We start from the raw sequence: 25,695 nt of genomic DNA, 5'->3' as shown, positions 1-25,695 counted from the left end.
TGCAGGAATAGTATACGATCTTGTTTGTACTCTTGTAAGGGGATATTTTGTTGTTTCATGATTCATATTAGTATTGATTTCCATTGCCAAATGAGGTGCAACATCAATGCGACGTATATGTAGAGTAACATCTTCAAGTTTTACTTTATAAGAAGTATTTGCAGGAGATAATAAACAAAAAGCATCTTTACTACGATGTAATTTTATACGAAGACCTACTTTATTTACAAGTGCTCTTGGTAATCCAGCAATATCTGTATACAGGCGACCATACATTTCAAACGATTTACTATTTTTAATATAATTAGCACGTTGTTGAAAACCTACATTAGCATTACCTATGGTATCAAATTGTTTAGCGGTATCTTTATACCACATACCTAATTTCAAATGTGTATCAGAAGCATCACGGGAATAATTTAATAATGTTTCAAGGTACGCACGATAAGGATAAAATCCTGATGAAGAACTAATTAATTTATCATTTAATGAAATGTCAATTTGACTAAATTATGAATGTAGGAAATTATTTGTTGGTGCTACAACATCGGTGTCAGCTAATGTTGTGTCATCAGGTTTTGTAATTTTACAACGTACGTAAAGATGAAGATATGCAGTATGAATAAATTCTCCTGTTTTACCGGGAATAAAAAAATCAATAGGTCCATCAGAACTTAATGTTGAAATTGGACGGTATTCAGCATTAAAGCAAGATTCAATTGCAGTTTGTGTCATTGGAGTACTAAATAAATCGAAATCGGTGGTACAGCATTCTACACTGCTTGAATTAAGTAGTGCCATTATGAAAATATATCTGTAACACGACTTATTTTTCTTTTTACTTTTCTTTTACTTTTGTTTGTACGCTTACGTTTTGTTGGAGGTCCAAAACGAACAATTGCCGGAGCTTTACGCTTGCGTGGCCGTCTCTTACCACTTCCAGTTAATAACTGACCAACTTTGTTAACAGCTTTTGTCTTTAATGTTTCACCAGCCTGTTTTACACGTGCACGAACAGATTCTTTAAATGGTTTATCTTCTAATACATCACCCGCTACTTGTATTCCCGTTTGTAATGCTTGTCGACCTAAAGTTTTTGCACCCTGTTTAAGAAATGGTAATGCAAAACGAAATAATCCTTGGAAGAAACTACCTATACCATGTCCCCGTTGATATACAGGTCCTGAAAAGTATGGGATATCATGTCCGTAATGTCGTCTAAATTTCATTTTTAAAATATAATTAATTAATTACTTTTTATTAGGAGAGCGCTTAAAATGAAGTGTAACACTTAGTGTCCCAGAACGAAATGGCAAATTTCGTCCTGCATGGTCTTTTAATAGTATTTCAATACTGTTAAATGAAAACTTTGCAAGTGGAAGATAATGAATATCTTGAAATGTTAATGTTTTCACTTTACCGTATTTTACATTTGATATTGTTGCAATACGTAATAAAGGTGCTTTTGTATCACCTAAAAACTGATATTGTATGATATCAGTATAAATAAAAATTTGATGAGGATATCCAATATCAACATATGGTTGTTTAAATCCACGTTTATACAAAACAAGATCTTTATGTTGACGAAGTCCTAATTGCATTGCTAATGTTGCTGATAATAAGGCAGATTCAACACGATCACTACAATCTACTTGTAAATTATTTGATATAGAAAATTTTATGTCTTTTGATATTTTATTTAATTCATCAATGATATGATGTGCAGAGTGATAATATCCACTTACAATTTTACCTTTTTGTGCTTCTTCATTTTTTATTTTATACCACATAACATTTTCTCCATCGTTAACATTATAACATGTTAAAGGAACATGTAATTCACTTAATCCTACATACCAATCGGTTTCTGATAATTGAATATTATTTTTTAGTTGATTAATAAAATGTGTTGGACTATTTGTAGGATATACATCAGTACTTGCGTTTGATACAAGTGTAATGTAAAAGCTATCATCAATACTTTCAGAAATCATTTTCGTTTAAAATGAAGTGTTAAGTTTGAAGTTCCAAATTGAAATGGCAATTTTAAACCGTGCTCATCTTTTAAGTTTACTCCAATCGTATTAAAATAAGATTTTACAACTTTAACATATTGTGGTGTGTGAAATAGAAAACATTTTACATCTCCGTGCTCAATATTATATGCACTAACTTTACGAAGTAGTGGTCCAATATATTCTTGTTGTTTTACAATATCAACACAAACATTAAAAACGTTTGGTATATTATATTCTAAATTGAATGGAAATTTTGCACGTGTTACGGTTGGAACATCTTCATTAACTGGTTTTACAAAGACAGCATCTGTAAACTCTGTTGTATTTTCATTTATAAATCCAAGTAAATGTTGCAATCCGCGTGTCATTGCAATAACACAAAAATCTTTCAATTTTAAAGAATGTCTAATTCCAACTTGATTTTTTTTAAATAATATTTTAACATGCGTAATTCTTCACAGGAATCATTTCTAGAATGGATGGAATAGAAGTATAGTATCCTGGTGTAATATCAACATCTGCAATTTCAAGTTCATCATTAACGATGGTTTCAATTATAATTTTTTCATTTTTACCTACATTATAAAAACTAAAAGGAATATTAAGTTGTGTTAAGGCAACATACCATTCTCCTTCACTTAAATGAATAGGTTGTGCTAACTTTACAATAAATGAAGTTGTATTATTAGTAAAAATTTCACTACTAGCATTTGAAGGAAGAGTAACATAGAAATCATGTTCTATCATTGAACTCATTTTGAAGACTGAACAGAATTTGTTTTAATCCATGAATTCATACTTGATGGATATCCCAACCACTTTACATACATCATATCTTTTTTTCGTTTTAATACTTTCTCAATTAAAAATGTTTTGTTTGAATTTACATTTACTTTTTGTAACTCTTCTGTGTAAAATATTCTTTAATTTCCTCATCATTCCAATCTTTTAATTTATATGTAATAGGATTTGTCGGAATACATTTATCAACAATAAAAATTTCTTGTGACCATTTTGGTAAATATCCCTTTTCTAATTTATATTTACTAACACGCACATAATCACCAGGTTGAAATTTACATGTTAATTTCTTTTTATTGGTTTTATTACCGTACAACGTATTCCAAACTTGATCAACATTAGAATGATTTACATTTGCTGATGCCATTTTAATACTACTATGATACGAATGATTATAATTTTTTACAAATTGATCTAACATCTATATAACGGTATGTATTTTTAGCCGTAAAATAACGATACAAATTTTCTTTTAATGTTCTTATAAACCGTTCAGCTAATGCACATTTAATTTCTGAATGTACACTATAATGATTAATTTCGTATTCTTTAAATAAACGTTTTATATGTCGATTATAAAATTCTGTACCTAAATCCGTTTGTATATTAAACACGGGTAGTTTAAAATTTTTTAAAATTTTTTTGATTGCTTTTGCCATTTCAGGACCTGTTTTTGTTTTCAAGGGAACACAATACGCATACCGTGAAAAAATATCGATACAACATAATATATACTTATAATTTTTGTTATACTTTGCAATATTTTGCATATCTGCTAAATCCATTTGTAATGTTTCATTTGGCGCACTAACATAATATTGTTTACGTTCAAACACTTTACGTGCTGGTGCATGTAATGTATATGCATCTTGAGATGCTAACCAATTTTTAATTTTCTTTTTTGATAATTTTGGTTTTGCTTGTAATGTTTTAATACTTGATAAAGAAGCAGGATTCGTATAATCATAATATAATTTTGACAATTTTCCCATTTTTATTTACATTTTATATTCTTTCCAATTTTTAAAAATATTTGTTACTAGTGTTGGACTTTATGATTTTTTAACTTTGTTATGTGATTTCACTATAGGAGTAGAAATAAATTCACGTGGCACATTAAGATCATCCAATAAATTTTTAAACTCGTGAATGCCTATAGGATTTCTTGAATATTTTCGTGTACGAACAACATCATTTATTAAATTAATAATATTAGAACCTGGTATTATTTTTCCTTGAATACGTACTGTTCCTGATGGATGCCAATGAATTTTATCAGAACTTGTTAACTGTTTTATTAATAGATCTGTTTTCCTTCGTTGTGTTTTTGGTACTGATTGTAAAATGTCCGATAGAAAGGGTAAAATAGAATTATTTTTTTCTTCTTGAGATAATGATGATGATGTTTGAGGAACATCTTTTTCAATAATAGGTAATGTAATTGGATTTTGTGAAACTGATGAAGTTTAATTTAAATATTGTTGTAATGCTTGCTGATACAATTTCCATTTTTCATCAATACTAAGATTACGACGTTGTTAAATACTATTCATTTCTTCATGTAAACGCGATTGATGTGAATCTATTGATTTTATATTTGCATTGCATTTTCAGGCACTAATATCGTTTTACGAAATTCCGACATACTTATCTTCCAAACAAACTACTTGCTACTGCACCAAGTAATGGTCCTAAAATTAATGGTAAAAATGCACCACCTTTCTGCAATAAAATTTTCTTTTTCTTATTAAGTGCTGTACGTTGTGCAGATAAAGCACGCAAGATCTTTTTATGTCTACGTAAACGTTGCTTCTGACGCGAATTCAATGTTTCCTTTTATTGTGTTTTTAGCAACTTGTGAAATAGTACGTATTAAATCACCAGACGCATGTCGTATAATTTGTTTTCGCTTTGCGCTTTTGCATTTGCACAAAGCACGGAGAGTACCAAAGTGTTGTTTCACCTTCAACATCTTGAACTAAACTAAATGTAAACGACTGAATTACTGTCTTTTACATTTGCATATACATACAGTGTTTCATTAGGAAAAATATTTGTACGTAATCGTAATGCATCATTTGTTCTTTGAGTTAAGTCAAATAACAAATAAGTGTGAGGTTCACGTGTTACATCTTCGAACACATTCACAACTTGTTTACTATATTGTGGCATAATTTGTCTTGCTAAATATTGTATTTGTAATTTATCACGAGGATTTTTAAATACTATAATATAATGTGCATTTAAACTTCTATCACGAGCATGTTTTCCTTTTGGAAATAAATTTTGAACAATAAATATTACTGCTAATTTCTATGATGTGCATATTTTGTAAATAAGTTCGCAACATCACCATTGGTTTCAAACATTAAGTCATCTAATATTAATAATGAATTTTCTTGTATTTCAAAATTGTTCATATCTGGAATTCCTTCTATAAAACGAATTTCTGAACTCGCATCTAAATTTGGTATGACTGCACCATAACACCAAACAATTTCATTAAACTTCATAGTAAACATTTGATCACGTTCATTTAATAATCGATTTACAAAACATGTTTTGCCTGCACGTGAAGGACCAGCAATTAAAATGGTTGATGGATGTTGAAACTTTAACATCTTGTATTAAACTGAATGCATACAATAGATACTTTACTTTATATACAGTCATTCACACACTCACTCACACAATTAACAAAATAGATTAAAAATAAATTAAGAATAAGTTAAAAAATAAATATTAAAACTTCAAGTGACTAGAATCACAGCTTAGCTCATGTTATGAGCATACTTTGGTCTACAATTTATGAGTTTGCACAGCAAACGATAAAATAAATAAATAAAATAGTCATACTCTACTAATGTTGTTAAAAAAAATAAATAAATAAAAACAATCACTTATAAGCCAAGCTAAAATTATTATTATTATTGTACGTATCCATGAGGTAAATTTTGTCTTTGGTACTGGTTCGTCACTTTGTATATCGTTAATACGTTTACGTTTTTTGTTTACCTGTTGGTGTGTTTTTGTCTCTTTACGTGAAATGCTATTTCCGCACAATGCTATTTGGATTTTCTATAGTTGTACAATTAATATTTCCTGTCACTAATCCATACAAACTCTCAAAGTTTATTCTTTGAGAGGTTCTATCATTTAGTGTAATTCCCCGAATTTTGAAAATATTCCGAAATTCCCCTGCGGCATTTTTAAGCCGCATACTATAATTTTTTGGCCCTAAGCCTATAAACGTTACAAACTCCCACCCTTCTTCAATTTCATCAGTGAGATCACCCAAATAGTTTCCAAGCTTCAACGGAGGTTCCCTATCTTTTTTACACGTAAACATAATACTGTCTGTGTCACAATAAATTACGTCTTCAGGTCCTACAGTCACAAATAAATCATATAATTGTAGCTTGGCCCATGAAGTAATAAAACCAGCAAGCACGACATTGGAAAATTGCAGAGGTACATTTTCAGTTTCCAAGTCTTTATATGTTAGAATAAGATGTTCATCACCAACTGGAATAACACTATGAACCTCATATCTCGGTGTAGCAAGGTACCTATGAAATTCTGCCCCACTATCAATAATTGCACACTGTCATATCTGTACGTTGACCCCATTTTCCGTATAAGGAATTGAGGTACAACTTCGCGCATTGTCTAAGTCCAGGGTTCGACCTAATATTATCTTTATTTAATTTAATGCCTTCGTGAGCATAGTAATCGTCAATATATTTATCTTTGTCTTCTTCAGTTTTACACCAAGCAGGATAGCCTGATGCTTCCTGCTTCATCTGAAGAAACGTATTCACATAGTCCCGAAATAAACTAGGTGAATTCCGATCTTCAGAACCCATGAGTTCAAATTCCCATATTTCATAAATTTTGACGATTTTATAACCGTTTTCAAGAGCACAGTGAAGCTCTGGTGTACAAAAAGTTCCAGTTAATGCACGTTCAGTATCACTATGTGTGCAATTATCAATAGTTTCTCCTTCCATACATAGCCTAAAAAGTCCAAATATTAAGCGGCTTTGCGCTACATACGGTAAGATGGGAAAAAAGAGTTGTTTAGGAGCCAATACAGTACATTTTACAATCCCATGAATTTTTCCCACATCTGGGAAAACCGGCCCCTTATGCACCTTAGGTGCCCGCACCGGAAGAGGTTTCCTTGCCATTACGTAGGGGTATAACGATGTAATATAATAAAGAATGGATTCATCGTCCGCACAATTCACATATGAACGAAACACTTCAGTACGGCCTCCGTTGTAGCAACTCTTAGGAATAAGAAAGTCGGCAGTAGTATCACAATGTTCTTTAAGAAACTTTTGTAAATCTACATCTGTGCTTACTTTATTATCCCAAGAGCACTCCCATATTTCATACAAATTCATTTTTAGAATTTCTGTGAAATATTTTCGCCGGTTTTCAGTATGTTCATACCTTTTTTTAAATGTGTTGTACGGGCCATGTGCATTATCTATTATGGCATTACGGTTATTTGGAAAACACGTTTTACAAGCATGCAAGTAACATCCCATAAATTCGAACACTGCATTAAGCTCTGCATTGTATCCGTCAACATTATACCTTCCAAAAGATTGCTCTCCGTTTCGTCCAGCATGCTGGATTTCTATACCCAATTGGTGTTCCATATACTTTAGCCATTTCATTGCTTTTTCACTGGTTTTCGTTTTATAATGGTACCCCAATGGTGGTATAACAGAAATACTTTCTTCTGGAAGATATGATGTACGATATGTTTGCATGGCTAAAATGCAATCGTAGACGAAACTAAAAAACATTGTAATCCACCCGTTTTCTCTTCTATGATATTACTAAATTTAATAACAGCTTCTGTGAGAATTCTCACATTTTCACAATACTCCAGCATTTCCTTTTGCATATTAAATTGCTCTCCCAATTGCACCCGTTCTTGGTGCCATCCCTCCATCCGCTTTCTTTCTTCAGCAGATCGCGATTCAGGATCATAGTACTCTATTCCCGGATATGGTCTTACATAATTTTGGTTTTCTACTGTATTAAACAAGTATGGGAAATCTCCCTTCTTTAAATTTTCTGAAAGGCCTAACGTTTTAGGTAATTTTGATAATTTTACACCAACAAACAAATAACTATCTCTAAAAATAATTTTATTATGAATAGAAATACTAAAAATCTTTTGACCCTGAATTAAAGTTTTTGGAATGATATGCTGGGACTCAATGAGAGATCTCAAACAGAAAATGTTATCAAATCGACTACCATTATGACACATACATTACTAAATATGGGTCTATCTAATAAAATATGTGTAATAAATTCATCAATGGTTTTAAAAGAAAACGAGCGGTTACCGTTCTCATCAGCACATGTACTGCAGGCTTCATCAATGCCTTTGTTCATACATTTATGGCATACATATCTAACGCATACCAAGCAAACAACGTGTTCCCGCTCCCCACGCTCATTTTCCGGTTTGAGCATGGTTTCTACGTCAAAGACAATATAAAGAAACCTCTTGATATGAATAGGTTGTACTTTCTTCACATAACATGAGTGACCTTCCTGTACATGTTCACACGTACTGCAAAAGTATTCACCACATGTATGATCGGATTTACGTGTTCTTAAATCATAGAGTGCATTACAGTTGATGCAAACTTTGACATATTCACACACATTTTTGCCAGTTTTATTACCTTTTAAGTGTTTATCAAAACATTCACCCATAGTAAAATATCTATTGCATGCATTGCATTTTATTTTATGCATCGTAACATCTACTTTGTGCATATGTTCGCAAGATGAACACATTAACTCACACTTATGAAAACGATTCAAACCATTAAATCCTTTTAAACAATGTAAGCAATACTTTCCTTTTCTTAAAAATGACATTGTTCGAATAGGGCGGAAATGCCCAATACTTCCTCTTTGATCGTAATAAATATAGATCGGTTTTGCATCCTGCAACTCCGGTCTTTGTACTTGTATTTCCGGATAACGTACTCTAAATTCACGTTTGCTTTCGGGCACTTTTTCATAAATAATTTGATAATTTGGACTTAAATGTTTTTCAAATAATTTTCAACGTCATTAAAATCGCAACCATCTTTTCCTTTAACGCTAACACCTGCCTGAGTACAAAGCTTAATAGCTCTACCTTTTAATGTATCTCTAGTTGGATCTGTTAAATGACTCAAATTTTGATGTGTTTCGGTATGCTTTGCTATACCCCAAGCAATACTTTAAAGCAAACAGTTTTTCATTATCGGTTCCCGGGAGCTCAACCAAATGTTGTACTAAAAATTCATTTAACGGTAAATATTTGTTTAGTGTGGAATTATTGTCTCGTGTTCTTCCAGCACCAAACATTGAATTTACTATATGAAATCGAAAGAGGACATGATTACCTAAAGGGAAGTCTTTATTACTATTTAACACTCTAGTAATGGAAACTAACACGGACTTAGCAGAAATGTCTTTGCGGCGTCTCCATGGAACATACACTGCTTTCTTATCCTTACTATTAGAGGAATCAATGTACATTCCAACAAAATCATTAGGTCTCGCATTGTTTAGTACATTATCCAATGCGAAGTTCATTAGGTTTTCAATATAGGCCGCAGAATTTCTAATTTCTTCATTTCCCATTGGCCTTACCGCAATTTCATGTCCCACCAAGTTAAACTTAGTGAAACTTCTTCTGCTTTCATGTACTACTTTAAAATTACCTTCCCCTGTATTTTGAACATCTGTATGTCCGCTACGTTCACTTGGAGGAACGTAACCGGAAGTACTAGGCTGTGGAGAGCCCATTCCGTAACCAAGAGTATCCCGTGAACATTGTACACTTGATACCTGTTCTTCATTATTTACAACATCCACAGGATTTTGTCCATTTTCACATAACTCGTTTAATAAAGCCTCCACATAATCAGATGTTCCAAACTCATCGGGATTTACTAAAACTGCGGAATTTTGAATTCTTTGTGTACCATCTGCTGCTTCATTTTCTAATTGTTCATTAATAATTTCATCAATTAAAATAATCTTCTTGAAGTATGTTTTCCAAGGGTTGACTTTCTTGGTGGACCGAGGTTACGGAATTTTCAACAGATGGCGACACATTATTATGAACCAAAATAAAACGGGATCCATAAATACAAAATTCGGCTACCTCTGCTGCATTTATTCTATCACCTTGTGCGCAATTAAAATAATTAAAATGTATGAATTTGTCATGTGCCCACTGGTACATGACTTGCTCACGGAAAAATCAATGTACAAGTAAGTCAACAATGTCAGCACTAGACATTGTATATTGCAATATAAGTGCTTGATTATCATGGTAAAAATTAAAAAGAGCTGATAGCAAGGTATCATACCTTTCACTGCCACGGAATCCTTGCCTCTGCTTATCCATAATTCTCCACCAGGTCTCCAACACGCGTTCCTTCGTGTTCAGGCCTTCTATAACACCAGCCAGGTAAATTTCATCGATTTCATTGAACTCGTTTACCAACGATGTGCCGAGGAATTGCATCTGTAAAATATAAAAAAAAATTAGTTTACATTAATATAAATACAACAATATATAAAAATACAATGTTCTTCAGTTAACAATATTATTTAGTTTGCTGCTAAGAAGCTCTACTTATTTTTCTGTTAATTTTATTTATTTATTCAGTTCAGCAAAAAGTTCGTTGTTAAAATGGAGTGTAAACATTTTTAAAATTCTGTAAGAACTTCGCTGTTAAAATACAGTGTAAACATTTTAGAATTCTACAAGAACTTCAATGTTAAAATACAATGTGATCGTATTTAAATTCTGCAACAACTTTGTTCTTAAAATAAAGTGTGAATCTATTAAGAAACACGTTTTGTGCAATGATAAAACAAATTTCGTTTGTTTTAAAATGGGATATTATTGTAAATATTTATCACTTTACAATTTAAAAATATTTTATATAGGTATATTTAATCAAAGTATAAAAACATTATCATTCAAGTATGTATAATATATAAATATACTTACGATGATCTAAGTAAATCTGCTATGTATTCTAAATTTGATAAAAATCAAAATTTCTTCCTTTCTTTTGTTTTTTTTCTTATGTTGTTTTGAATTTCAACAACTGTAACAATACAGTTAATATTAATACTCTTTTCTAAATATAATATTTTAGAATTTCTTTTAATATATGTTTGTATAAATTTATTCACTAAGTAAATAACGTGTTCAAGGTATGGTTACCAGCAATCATATGATAATATTTCCTCAGCAACGTGGGTATATATATACACAATGCCTAACAAAGAAAACAATAAAACTAGTTTAAACCGGTTTAAACACCTGCAGCAAAGCAAACAAAAGAAATTCCTAGCATTACTAACAAAGGAATTTTTAAACCCAGTAACATAAGGGAACAGTAATCATCTATGGTATGCTCACACAAAATGTTCGAGTAATTTATTACGTAAGGTTAAATAAATAAGGAGTTTGCATAACAAACGAATTAATAAAAATAATACATTTACAAATTACATCACATTATGTAATATTACTGTTACTAAATTTAAATTATGTTAAAGCACCTGCGTACGAGACTACAAACTAATTGCTTTTGGGTACGAGACCACAAAAGTAAATGCGTTTGGATACGAGATTAAATTTTAGGCAACAAACTGTATTACATCGTATACAGGTATTAGTGTTATACTCTGTGTTAATATTATAATTATTTTCGTTATAAAATTATATTTACTATTGTTTAAAGTATACGTATACTAAACGTGTACGGGAATTGTTCATACATTTTTATGTTTATGTTCGGCAATGTTCGGAACCATTCGTGTAATACATGTACGAACATGTACAGAAGTTGTAAATAAACTCTTATGTTTATGTTCGGCAATGTTCGGGAAACTTCGGCAATTTTCGGAAATCTTCGGGAAAGTTCGTGTTAACTTGTTCAAATTTTTAATTATTGTTGTTTTATAATAATATAATACAATATTTTTAAAACGTATACTAGATTAATTGTAAATATTTCAAAGTTATACAAATATTATAAATCTTATTACATATACTACATATCATTAATGCAAAGAAAACATTAAAATCCAACCGCCATGTTTCTTTCTTCAAACAACGCCATCTGTACACATAACATTAACATTAGTGTGTATAAGACTGTGCGTGTGTGTACATGTACCATAGCAAGTTACCGAGTGTTGTTTGTTTTATAACCGGCAATACACGGTTTCCGCGCGGTTTCCGGGCGGCAATATTTTACGCGTCCCCGTCGCAAAAACCTTTTTCCGGTCGCAAATACCACGCGGCGCGCACCGGTCGCGTTAAAAACGCACGAAAATGGTATTTATTTTAGTAATATTATTCATTTTATCTGTTCATATAAAAATATATTTTTTAATAAGCATATTTCTAAAGTTTCAAAAAAATCGACGCCATATTGTTTATGCAAATTCATTAAATTTTAATTTTTAATTTACAATGTTCTGACTGATATCGTAGTGTTCCCTAGGTCCTAACGTTCAAGAAAATATCTTTCTTTACTTTCTACGACCAACAGTTGGCCGTAAAAAGCGAAAAATAAAAAATGTACTTTTTGAACAACCCTCGTATAAATTCGAAAAAATAAAAATTGTTCAAGTTTATCATGTAGGGTGTCTTTCTATATAGATTTTGACCTGACAAATCGATTTCTGTTGTCCATTTTGTCCTACGATCAATCGTTTACGAAATATGATCATTTAAATTTAAAGTTACAATGTTTTAACTTGTATCGTAGTGTTCCTTTGGTCCTAAGGTTTAAGGAAATACCTTTCTTTACTTTCTACGACCAATAGTTGGCCGTAAAAAGCGAAAAAATATATTTTCAAAAAATTTCGTTTTTCAACAGCCCTTGTATAAATTCGAAAAAAATAAAAATTGTTCAAGTCTATCATGTAGGGTGTCTTTCTATATAGTTTTTGACCTGACCCACCGATTTCTGTGGTCCATTTTCTCATACGATCAATCGTTTACGAAATATAATCATTTAAAGTTATTATACGAAAAAATCTTAGTCTTTTTACATCAGCGCCATCTATATACCAACACATGTCAGTACCATGCAGGCTTTTGTGCTAATAACACCAAAACTTATCGGGTTAGTCTTATTTGTACAAACGGCAATGCCTCATACGTTTACCGACAAAAATATTTTGTCGGTTCTCGTCTTTTTTTTCCCGCCATATTTTAGTGGTTCCTATACAGTTCCCGTATGTGCTTCAAACATTGAAGAGGATAACATTTTGTGTTACGTAAGTATCAACATTTTAACATTTCTATAATATGCATGTGCTTTACAGTACCCATCATAACAGTATAATGTAGCTTTACATAGGTATATCTGATAAATCCATTTGTAATGTTTCAAATGGCACACATATTTTTAAAGTAACGCTAAAGAAAAAAATAGTCACTCAAAAGCATTTACATATTCACTTACAATCTCAATTTATTCTCAATAAGCCGCGCGCATATTCATATTCCGCATACGCCACTGTTTTCAACAGATAAATTATTCGTTTTCGTTAATTTAATTCAATCATTTGCTATTGGTTTTCTCATGGGTTAGACGAACTTACACTTTTCGTGTTCAAAAAACAAGCTTTCTCCCTTCCTTTCAAAGGCCGTAAATACCTTCCCATACAGCTAGCAATAAAAATCGCCTAAAGCGTACGTAGTAACCGGAGCTATTCACGTTAACCTTGTAAACCCTCGCCCCCCTCTCAGGCACACCAACGCATTTATGCGTGCTTCCAGCATTCTATCTCTCTCTCTCTCTCTCTCTCTCTCTCTGTCTCACACACACCAACGCGTTTATGCATCCTTGCAGACATTCTCTCTCTCTCTCTCTCTCTCTCTCTCACAGACACACACACACACACATATACACAAACACACACACCAACACAAAAATACATTCTTTTTCCCCGCCTCTCGCTCGTGCTCTTTCCGTCAAACTACAAACACAAACTCCCCTCGCGTCTCTATCGCTCCTTCCTTGAAACTACAAACACAAACTCCCGCCGCCACACCTCCGCCCCGCTCCTAGTGTATTCGGCACGCAAACTTTTTTCTTTTTTTCCTCCCTCTCTGTCTCGCTCTTTCGCTTTCGCTTTCTTTCGCTTCTCGTTGTTTGCAATGTTACATACCTGTTTGTCCCATATGCGCTTCTTGGCGTTTCAAATTGTAGCTAAACCTTTTTTTTCACCCTCATGAAACTATCCACGAAATACACAGCAATTCCGGTTTGCGTATTTTAATCTTAAAATCTTCAGAAACAAATCTCAATGTCTTTCACTCATAACGGTTATATCCTACATTTCTCCAATAAATAAAAGCAAACACAAATCATTTTAATTCATGTAAATACATTTAAAATCCAAGTTCAATATTTTTTATCATATTTATTTATATAAATGGTAATTTTTAACTTACCTTTCCTTCCAGTAATTCCAAAATTATTCTCCAAACAACACACTCACAGAAAAAATACACAAGCCAAGTTTCCACAACGCAAAAAGCACACTATATAATTTGGTCTCATTTCAAACTTCCTTTTATATATATATATATATATATATATATATATATATATATATATATATTGCTTAACCTGTCTGCTTTCATGAGCATACAAACACAACTGTTTTCACCCTTCCGTTTTCACAAAAACACGTACAATAGCTATTCTTTAAAGTTAACAAGAATCTTTTCCAGAAAAAGGGCTTTTTCTTTTTCATTCTATCAGGGTAGAAAACATGCTAAATGGAACATTTTTCTGTCTAACAAGTAAAAAAATTTTTTTTTCTAAAAAGAGTTACATTCAACTCAAAATTACAGGCTGTTTCCACCGTCAACAATAAATGTCACATACATTTTCTCAAATAACTTTTACAAGGGACATCTACATGCTAACAACTCAAAAGATCTTTTTTTTTTCAACTATTTCAATTCTTTCTTTCTTTTCTAAAAAGAGTTACACATACAAGTGGGTCGCAAGCAACATGACGTTTTCTCATCTACACAAAAATGTTTCGCTTTCTATTCCAATAATTTTCTACATGTCCCTTTACATACCAAGGTCCTTAACTATTGCCTAACAAGTCCCACGCCAATTTAAAGTGGTCCTTTGCTCAAAATAAAAACACAGTTCCCTCCAATCTTATGTGCGGTCTCTCAGTATGGGGGCAGTACATTAACTTTTAAAAAGTAACATGTAACTATCTCATTCTTAAAATCTCCGTCCTCAGAATAATGATTGCTATTTCTTTTTTCACATATTTTCAGTCTCCATGGGGTAGAAGTCACAGTCCCAATTAAACAAGGTCGTTTACTCCATGAACAGCACAGTTCGCCCCCTCCAGCATCCTGGAACACACACATACAAACAGGTGTCTATGTTCCTTTCTTTACTCTCCATCAAAGGGTTCTCTCCCTCGCACCATTCTTAGCTTGCATTTTGAAACTAAATTATTTGACATGTCTCTCTGGCTTCCAACAGTTAAAGTATTATCCGACATCGATATCTCACTTTTAAGTGACAATATATTCTTTCTTTTATTCACAAAATAGTGAAATTACGTGAGACTTACAAAAAAGCTTGTCAATTTCAAATTCTAACCTCTTCTATTATGTTTCCCATGTTTCTAAAAGTTATTTCACATGTTTTTTCTCGCCTCCCACGGTTAGACTATATTCAAACATCTATATGTCACGTTTAAGTGACATTTTCTTCTTTCTTTAAATGACAGAATGATGAAATTACGTGACAGTTCCATAAGAGCTTCACTATTACGTATACAAAACGTTCCTATTGTCTAAAATTACCACATACGTGTGTAGCTTGGATAGATTTCCCAATATACCTACTCACTAGCATGCTACTAGAATACAAAAGAAATGTTAGCGTCTGCAAGGAGCTGTATACGAGCTAAGCAACTAGGAGTTGAAATCAATGGATAGTTCTATGCATAAACAGTTGTAGAATAATACAATCTATGGGCCAGAGTACTATGATAAGCTGGCAACAGTTGTACTTCCTTCTCTGCTGTGCTGGAGTACTCCGCCGGAGGCTAATAGTTCAGTGAACTGTTGGTGGATGATTTCAAACTTTTCCACAAAGAAAAAAAATCGTTGAGTTTTCGAGACTCCTTCCAGCAGTGTCCCAATGAAATATATCTATTTTACACTGATAATACTAATAATGTTGGCTTTAAAATTTAAAATTCTCATGACAGAAATATTTAAATTACACCATATTATAATTAAATAAAAATTAACATATGATTTCCATTTTGATAGGCAAAAATTTTGATACCTAATTTGCATATCAAAATTAAATTAGGTACGAACTTGGTCTATACAATTCCCCCCTTTCGATATGTTTTTGAGAGTAAGTGATGCTTAGATCTCAAAACTTATCGAATTACAGCATTAACACTACTACAAAAGAGTGCGGACTAATGTGAAAATATTTCTAATAAATATGATACTAAGGAATAGTTGATATAAACATGAAAGAAAATAATTCCAATAATAATATAAGACAATTCATATGCAAATGTTACTCAATCTTAGTGTTACAAAGTAGACTATTAGTGCACTTTGAATATAATTATATACACGTATCTAGAGCGCTCGCAAGAACAAGAAAGCTCTCCGTGGTTGGTTTCGGCAATGTCCGAACACTCGTATCCCCTTACTAGTGACATTGTAAGTAAATGTGTATCCACCAACGTTGCCATAGTTTTGGGTCTGTTATACTCTGATTTATGACTTACACACGTGGGTTTAAGAGGTCACTTTCCTCTCTTTCTTTTTCCCCGTCGCCGTGGGTTTGGGATTCCGCTTTGCTCTTTTCCCCCCCCTCGCCAACGAAAGGTAAAGTCGCGGCCACCGTTAAGCGACCCTTACCCATACCCTTCGTAAGAAACAGCTCCTTCCACAAGCATGACCACAAGTGACCACAAAAGTGTTTTCTGCACGTGCTGACGGACAAGGTTGTCACATTTTTTGTTGAAAATATCTGGACACCATATGTTTTCTTCTACAGAGAGCCATTGAGAAAACCGTAGTAGAAACGTATTGACTCGTGAATTGTGTAATAAAAAGTGATCTAAGAAAAATGTTATGATCGAGTGCCAACAAAATTCAAATAGGGCGAAAATACCATAACTCAACACGAATTATTTATGAGTTTTTAAAAAGATATATACACTATTATATTTAAAAAATTAAAAAAAGATTATATCTAAAGTGACTTACTTATCAATATCTTACTCAAACTATTATAGATAGAAACATGGATTTGTACAGAATATTCGTTTGTCAAAAGGCAAGGGCTAATAAAACAATTTTAAAAATATATGTCCTATAGGAGACAAAGAGAGTTCATTTTTTTTACTAAAAATAGAATATATCGTAAATTCTTGAAGTTAAGAAGATGGAACTAAGGGATAAATTCATTAAAATTAACAGAAAACACGTTTCAATGATTGCAAAAACTTCGCTCCTACAGGAGAAAATAGGGGGTTTCTATTAATATTCAAATATCCGATTATTTGTTTAGAAAATGCCGAATGTGAGGATTCGCTTAAGAAGGCGTAAAGTTCAGCACATACACTTAATATTAAAAAAATATTACAGGCCGCGACCTCGGATTTTATTTCTTTCTTTTTTTTAATTCTGTTCCTGAGAAGGGGAAATGGGGTCAATTTCTATAATATTATAATTTTAGTTTTACTAAAGAAATATCCTCAGGTAATTAGAAACAAAGATTAGTGAAAAATGTCAGCAAAATTGCAAATTTGATTAGCACTCGGTTGATAAATCTGTCAGTACCGAAACTTAAAATTGAAAACAATCTGTTGAGAATGATATCTGTAAATACTTTTGTATTGAAATCAATGTAATTCAATTGAGTGCAAGTATCTTACATGAAAACGTATCCTAAGGTTAGTGACGTGGGCTGGGTCTATGGTTTCATCATTGAAGCCAATAAAGTGGTGATATTAAATAAATGTTGTTTAGAATTATTTTATATTATTCCGATATGTGATCATCTTTGATTAAAGTAAGGTCACTGGTTTGGGACGAGCAAAAACTATTTAACTCAGCCTTGACTAGTCTTGTCCACGAGAGGAGACGTCTTGTTAAGGTTGAAGAAGTCTCGTCTTGTCTCGATTCTCAAATAATTCTTTATCCTCTCTTTCGAAAATGTTCTCGTTTTTTAAGTAATTTTATATCCTTGAGTTTTGAGAGTAATGTACACCAATTTTTACACTTAGTAATAAGAAAATAAAATGCTTTGTGGGGATAAGTGTTGAATAATTAACATTAATTAAAAAAGATACATATCGCCCGGATTTCTTAACCAATATTCATATCGAAACCAGACCCTAGCTAGGGTTAGCTAGGGTTTGAGCCCCTTTCGACCACCTTCAGCCCCCTGAAACTTTCATGTTTTGCTTCCTCTGCTTTGCTTCGCTTCCAAGTACATGATTCTTTTATTTGTTACTTAGACTTTTCTGGCCAGAAGGACTAGGTTGCTTATCATCTGGTACCGCTGAAAGAAATTAGACATTTCCAATCAGCAAGAAAATACGTAGACACCACCAGCATACTACACAATCTCTTCGAACAAAATCTCAAGGGAAAGTAGAGAACTACAACTTACCAACTGACAACCGTGAAAAACATTGATGGTCATAAACAATAAATTGAAGCGTTCTATAAGGAATGAAAATTTTTGAGAAAGCATTCCAAGCTAAGATTTTTACTTCCTTCTCTTCGTTTCTTTAATTTGCAAAACAATACAAAAAAAGTTTTAACTTTTAACTTCTTTTTGTGTTGTTACTCAATCGTGGATGAAGACGTAAGACATACTTTCTTTCTTACTTTCTTCTATATATATATATATATATATATATATATATATATATATATATATATAAACTTCAAAAAATCATGCTTAAATTTACAAATATATGATTCATTTTATTATGGCTTGCAAAAATCGGAAAACTATAAAGGGAAGAAAGGAAAACCACCCTACTACCTGCCTTTAGTTGTAAACTATAGCTCCAAAAGTTAGGCTCTTGCAGAAATTAATAAATATTTACCTTTTAAGTGCGTAAATTTTTCACTTTCCACGCTTTTTTCCTTTAAAAAAATGACATCCTGAAGAAAATAGAATCCGTTTTTAAAAAATGAGATACTTGGTTAGCTCATTTTCCCTACAAATATTTTATGGGCAATAAATAAACATATCACTTTATCGAAAACTTTCGAATACTAACATAATGCAAGTTGTGTCTAGGTTGAACTAAAAAACAAGTTTTTACTTCTGCTGTTCCCATATGACAATCTGGAATGGCAACCTTCAAAACAGAGAGGAACCAGTTCATTCAGTTTAGAAATCTGGCATCATTGAGTCCTTCGCGACGTCCAGTGCAGTTTGCGGTTACTAAGAGACAGGGGGTAGAGGAAAGTCTTCATTCTTCCAGGAAAAATAGTCGCTTATCCATGGCCCCGACTTTACATGCTCTATTTTGTGTTAACGCTAGAAAAAAAAAAGATTTTTAAGTACACGACCAAATCAATATTTTAATATTTCAGAGTATACCATATTTTTATTCTCTGATCTATCTATAGCAAGAAATCATGTGTAATATTCACTATATAATGCAAATGTCATAATTTATTATTAAAAGTATGTATTAAAATACAAAATATACACCACTTTCAACTATTAAGAAGAATGAATTCTCTTATTTATTTTGCTTATTTCAACTTTGTTTCGATAAAATTAAGAATATTAATTAAATAATGAATAAAATATTTGCTTTTAAGTGAGTAAAACAAGAAACGGATTTTTGCAATCGCTTTAGTGTTTCAAGAATACGTTTTAATCTCCTTCTTGAATTCGCATAGTTTGAAAGTTTTATTAACAATAAAACTATACTCGTTATGTCATCAAAATGTATATGCTAAGGTGGAGGAATAGGGTTTAAAATGTATGTCAAGAATAGGATATTTCGCGACATGTTAGGGAGATGAAACAGTATATAAACTCATTATTAAAAGTAAGTGAACACTTGCTCCAGCATTTTGTGAAATTCCACTTTAAGAGGAAAAATTCTATAATTATTTTCTCAATATGTAATAAGATACAGGCCACTCCACTAAATTTTCTCACTCCAATTTCTTAAAGTATATCATATTATGCTGCAGTTATTGCTTAAACATGAAATACGAGCGAAATGTTTTGAGGAAATTTTATTCGAGGAAAATTACCTACATGAACTTTTTTATAAGAAGTGACAAATGGAACCCTCGTATATCAGGGTTATTAATAGAATATTTATTTATGAGGTGTCAACAAAATGATTTACGCAACATTACAGAATTATTAATGATATATAAACAAAATCGATTGAGTTGCTTTTGAGAATATTATCCAATAATAAACTCACTCCTATTATGAAACTACCCTTGCAGATTTATTCGGGAGAAATTACTTAACCCTATTATAGGGTTATTAATCAAATTATTATATATCGCCTTTTTCGCATTTGAAATAATCGTCCGAAAACAACTCACTCCAAAAGTGAACTACCCCTTGCCGATTTTTCAGGATAAATGAGTTATCCCATATTATCATAATGTTATGAATCATGTATTTATGAAACATGAAAAAAATCGTTAGAGGCGTCTCCGAGAAAATCACAAATTTTTATTTTCATGTTCAGTAAACTACTCGTAGTTTTGGCAGTAGTAAAAAAATCGAAGAAAACCGCTAGAGAATCTTATAGAAACCTTAAATTTAAAATTACGTCTCGATACGTTGAACCGTAGTTATGCCTTCTAGGCGACCAAACATACTTTCATTGGGACGAACAAACGTCCAGAACTCCAAAAGTTTTGAGGCATGTAGAGGCGATCAAACTTACAAATTCTTTTAAATCTCGATTTTTCCATTATATTGCTATACTTTCTTATCTCCTATCGTTGCTCGAAAGTAAAAATAAAATTTTTGGAAAGAAGACAATCGAGACTGTCTTGTCTCATCCTCACTAGAAAACTGCTGAGCCATTAAAAAAATTGAAACCGCACTTGCAGCTGGATTTTTCATATCCCTTTCATTATAATGAATATCCTAAGAGGTATTTTTCTCCACATTCAAACTCATCTGTTATTTATCCCATCATCATGAGAAAAACTGATAGACTCTTTCAAACGGATTTTGCAATGTAGGTAGCAGTTGACTCGAGTCGGGTTTCTTTCATGTCACTTTCATTAAAAGTATATTCTAGGGGGAAAGGGTTAAAAAATAGAATATATTAAAAGCTGCTAAACCCTTCAAAACCAAGTTTTGAAAATAACACTGGGTCACCTAAGCTTTCATCATTTAATTTAGATTCAAATACCTGTTCTAAATGCGAAAAGATGGTTCAAATATGATACACATTTCAAATATTCTACATAAATCTACTCTTCCCGTGAACGCCGGTTCTTGAGCCACTTAATAAATAATTTTATGATTAGAGGTAAGTAGTAAACTGACAAACTATTCTACGAGTACCGTTATGTTTATAATTAATTTAGAAACTCATGTTCTTTAATGGGATGTGTTGGCAGAGGGGGCGTGTATGTCATTATGGGTTCATGACCTGCTTACGTGTGTTTGGAAAGTTCTTATGTTTCTTTTTTTAGTTGTGATGACATGTCTGTATTGTTGGAAAGGTCGTGTTCTCTTTTTTGAGGTTGTATACTGGATATTTTTAAAAATAATAATGGAAATTTGAATTAAATCTGTTGATATGATGATACGTCATTCTGTATCACTTACTTCCGTAGTAGTGATTAAATTAATAATCCGTATGAGTGATTAAATTAATAATAATAATATTGAATATATTACTCGAACAATATGTGAGAGAATAAAAGATATTCTCCTAACTTATTTTACGGTTCGATTTCTATGAAATCTCATAAAGAGAAACTTGTTTCGAAAATATTTTAAAATAAGAAGCTCAGAACACTTGCAGTGTGAACCTACAAATAATTTCGAAAATATTTAAAAAAATGAATATACGGCTATGTTTCCCTTAAGAACCGCCATTATGATTTATCAAGGGCTAAAGACGGAACATTTATTTGTAGAGTTTTATTTGCTTAATTATAGTGTGCTTAATTACAATATGTTTGATTCATTTGTTACGATTTTTAACTGTTACAACATTTGTGTACTGAAACATGATCAGTTTAAAATCAGTTATACCTAATATATATATGTACGTTGTACAGAGGGGACTTGAACTGCTTAAGTAAGCTCATTTTGCCAATAGATGGCATACAAGTAAGCTTTGGTAATATAGCTGATAATCTTTTAGGAACGCAAATGTTTGAACTAAGACTAGTATTTCCAGAAAGAAAAAAAGAAAAAAAGGCTTGTTTGAGGAGGGAGCGCTTTTCCTCACATTATAATTTAAATTTTCGTGTTTTAATAGTAAATATTACTGAATGTTAGTTATTTGCGGGGGTGGTAGCCACATAGCGCATACAATAGCTTTAATGTTAAGAAAGAGAGAGAAAGGATGAAAATTCTTACGGACCCCCTTAAATACATTGGTTATTGAACACTGTCTTTTGATTTGCAAACTTGTTGTGTATTCTTGAAGCAAAAGGAAATGATTGCCCTCCAACTAACTGGCTTTTGCATGTCAGATACATTTCCTAGATTTTAACAGTATTATATCAAAAGGAAATTACGTACGACTATGGTAGCACGTACCTATAACTAGCGGGGGCCCTTCCACCCTTAGTTACGGACTACCTTAGATTTTAACAGTATTATAGCAAAAAGAGAATTATGTACTCCTATTTGTAGTATAACAGTATAACTAGCGGAGGCCCTTTCACCCTTAGTTACGGACTAACTTAGATTTTAACAGTATTATAGCAAAAAGAGAATTATGTACTCCTATTTGTAGTATATTTCTACAAGTAACGGGAGGCCCTTCCCCCTTAGTTATGGGCGACCCTAATTTAAACAGTATTGTATTACATTGAAGCGAATTGAAATGATGTATGGGTATTCCTAACATGTTTTTACAATTGTGCGGCTTTTGCCTCCCAGATAGACCAACATAGATTTTAACAGTATTATAGCAAAAAGAGAATTATGTGGGGCTATTTCTACCATGTTTTTTTACCGGGTGAGGGCATGTTTCCCATTAGTTAGTACCTACAATTGCAGGTTTGTTTTCTGAATAGGTAATAACATGATGATGATAATTATATTCAACTGAAGGGGTCTATGTGTTGGTGTGTCCCCCTTAGGGATTTGTAATATAATGAACGTTTGGTGGTTTACTGATAGAAGAAGCAGCTGTGCCCTCACGAACTATGTTTTATTAACAGAACAAAATTGCGAGAAGGGTTCTTGGTACTTATTTAATGCTATCAGTAATATTTTACGGATTAAAAAAAGAAATATATATTATACTTTACCTTTAAAATATATATATATATTCGGGACTAATAACGAAATACGTCAGCACGACACACGAGGGTAAACTATACTAAGGTTAATTTAAAATTCTGCCGCTAGGTGTCACTGTTAGTGGTGGGAGGGGGAAAACACATGATAGAACATGATATAACATGTATTTGATGTGTACGCTTATCATTTTTTCTTACGTCGGCGTGCGTTAAAGATCACACAGAAAGCTTTCCTGATTATTAAACCTAATTTAATAGTATTAAATAAAGTATACTGGATTATCACTGTATTTATTGAGGCCTGTTTTATTACAGACATTGAAGCTGTGCTAAGCGTTGTGGTGCTAGCAAGTACATTAAAAGTACCGACTATCGCAGTTGAGATTTCTTCTTTTTTTTGTGGACTTGTGAACGGAGAACTAAGCCTTGAAAGGTATGAATTTATTATGGTTATTATGATTTTTTTAAAAAGAAAGAAATTATATACTTTTTAATTGTACTTGACTTGTATTTAACCAATATTAAATGAACAAAGAGAGAGTCTCTCTCTCTCTCTCTCTCTCTCTCTCTGTGTGTGTGTGTGTGTGGATATTTTTAATAGAATAGTTTACAATTCAATATAAGTGAATATATTTACTGATTTTTCATAAAGTAACTTGATTGATTTCTATTTACATATCAATAATTAACTAAAGATGATTATTTTTTCTTTTATATATTATCATGTGAGCGTTGCTTAAAAAGAAGTATTTATTGATCTTTTTTATTAAAGTGGAGTTGATTACTCAAAATAGTTTTTTCTTTGTTTTATTTTTTAGATGGATTTCTTCTGCCCGGCTGAAGAATTAAACCTTATTGATGAAATCTACCTGCAAGAGGTCTTGCGCGGTCTCAACGAGTACCCTAGGGTTTTTAGTACGTGGAAAGCCATTATGGAATTAAACAGACTTGGCCATAGGGGATCGGTGAGATGCGAAGCCATATTGCGGACCCTTCATGTCTTTGAAGGTAATGATACACTAATTCTCTAGCACTGCTTAAGCAGTGCTGACGTACTGGATTTGTTTGTGTACGGGTTTTTCCGTAGTAAAGATTCGTATGAATTAGCTCTAAAGTTGTGTATTTATTAGCTCGTGGGGAAGGTCAGGTAGATAGGATAAATGATACAGAGTTATCTGAGTTTTTTGATTTTGGCTCGCGATTTGTTTGGGAACCATGCTTAATCCCATCTGAAAATAATAATGCCATAGGCATGACCCCTCAAGAAACTCATAACTTGAGTCCTAATAATTTATATTTGTTATCAAATGAAGATTTAGCTTTTCTAAATGATAAAGCAGATGGGATTGGCAATCTAAGTTCCGTTGAAATACCGATTGAAGAAATGAGGAGATTGGTTGAAAATGAGGACAATGCTGTGGTTATACCCACGCAACAGGTCCAGGGAGAAATCCTGTATACAATCCACCTGAATATTGTGTACAGGATAATCATGACTATGGGAACCAAATGATTTTTTCTCAGCCTGGACCGTCATGTGCTAGTGTCCCACCAATGGTTGGGCATGGCAACATAAATAAGAATAGTACAAGTAGTACTACTGGTAGTCATAATAGTGGTAGTACAAGTGGTAGTAGTAGTGATAATAGTAATGGCGGGGATAATCAAAGAAATAGTAATTTCAAAGTTGTAAGACAAAGCAGACAAAGGTTTCGTAAGTTTCATCTTACGGGCCATGAAATTTTCGTCAGACCTGTGGGTGATGAAAGGAATATTAATAACCCAGAGGCCTATATCGAAAGTTTAATCGATTTTGCGTTGGAACATGTGATTTCCAATGCACGCCCCATGGACCACATTGGTTTATACGTTGAAAGTAGTAATAATACTAATAACAAACCAGTGTATGTGCCGTTTAGAAGAAAGGACAATTTCACTGCTAGAACAGTCCTCACTTCAATCGAACGAGTACTAAATTCGAATGAAGTGTTCCTTTTAGGGGAAGAAGTATTGTTTCGATTCCATATAGCTGAGAATTTGCACGGACAAGGAAGACCTAATGCAATGAGTGCTGTCGAAAAATATTGCAAATACCAAGATTACTTGGAAAAGCGATTAATTCGCATTGAAAATAAGAATATGTACTGCCTCCCCATGGCCATAATATATGGAATAACAAAGCATACGTCAAGTAGTAAAGTTTTATATCATTTAAAAACAAGATGATGATGATAAATGGCTTTTAAAAGCAAAAGTTCTCTGCGAGATGGCAGG

General features: G+C 32.4%; 1 protein-coding gene across 8 annotated transcripts in view; it reads right to left on the bottom strand.

Annotated features, from left to right (window-relative positions):
- LOC145674461 (uncharacterized) overlaps positions 1–19,460 on the bottom strand; it is a 338,683-nt gene extending 319,223 nt beyond the window's left edge. For 3 of the 8 annotated variants that reach the window (XM_081744547.1, XM_081744548.1, XM_081744545.1), the window contains exon 1: positions 19,215–19,460. The gene's annotated coding sequence lies outside the window, so the exon portion shown is untranslated. The remainder of the gene's footprint in view (positions 1–19,214) is intronic. The other 5 variants (XM_081744543.1, XM_081744544.1, XM_081744551.1 and 2 more) reach the window with 3 other exon arrangements.
- Positions 19,461–25,695: the final 6,235 nt, after the last annotated feature.

Source organism: Thermobia domestica, chromosome 17 (assembly GCF_964235325.1).
Source record: "Thermobia domestica chromosome 17, izTheDome1.hap1.1, whole genome shotgun sequence".
NCBI classification, from domain to species: Eukaryota; Metazoa; Arthropoda; class Insecta; order Zygentoma; family Lepismatidae; genus Thermobia; species Thermobia domestica.
Note: the sequence above shows the minus strand (reverse complement) of the source record. Positions and strands in the feature narration are given on the sequence as shown.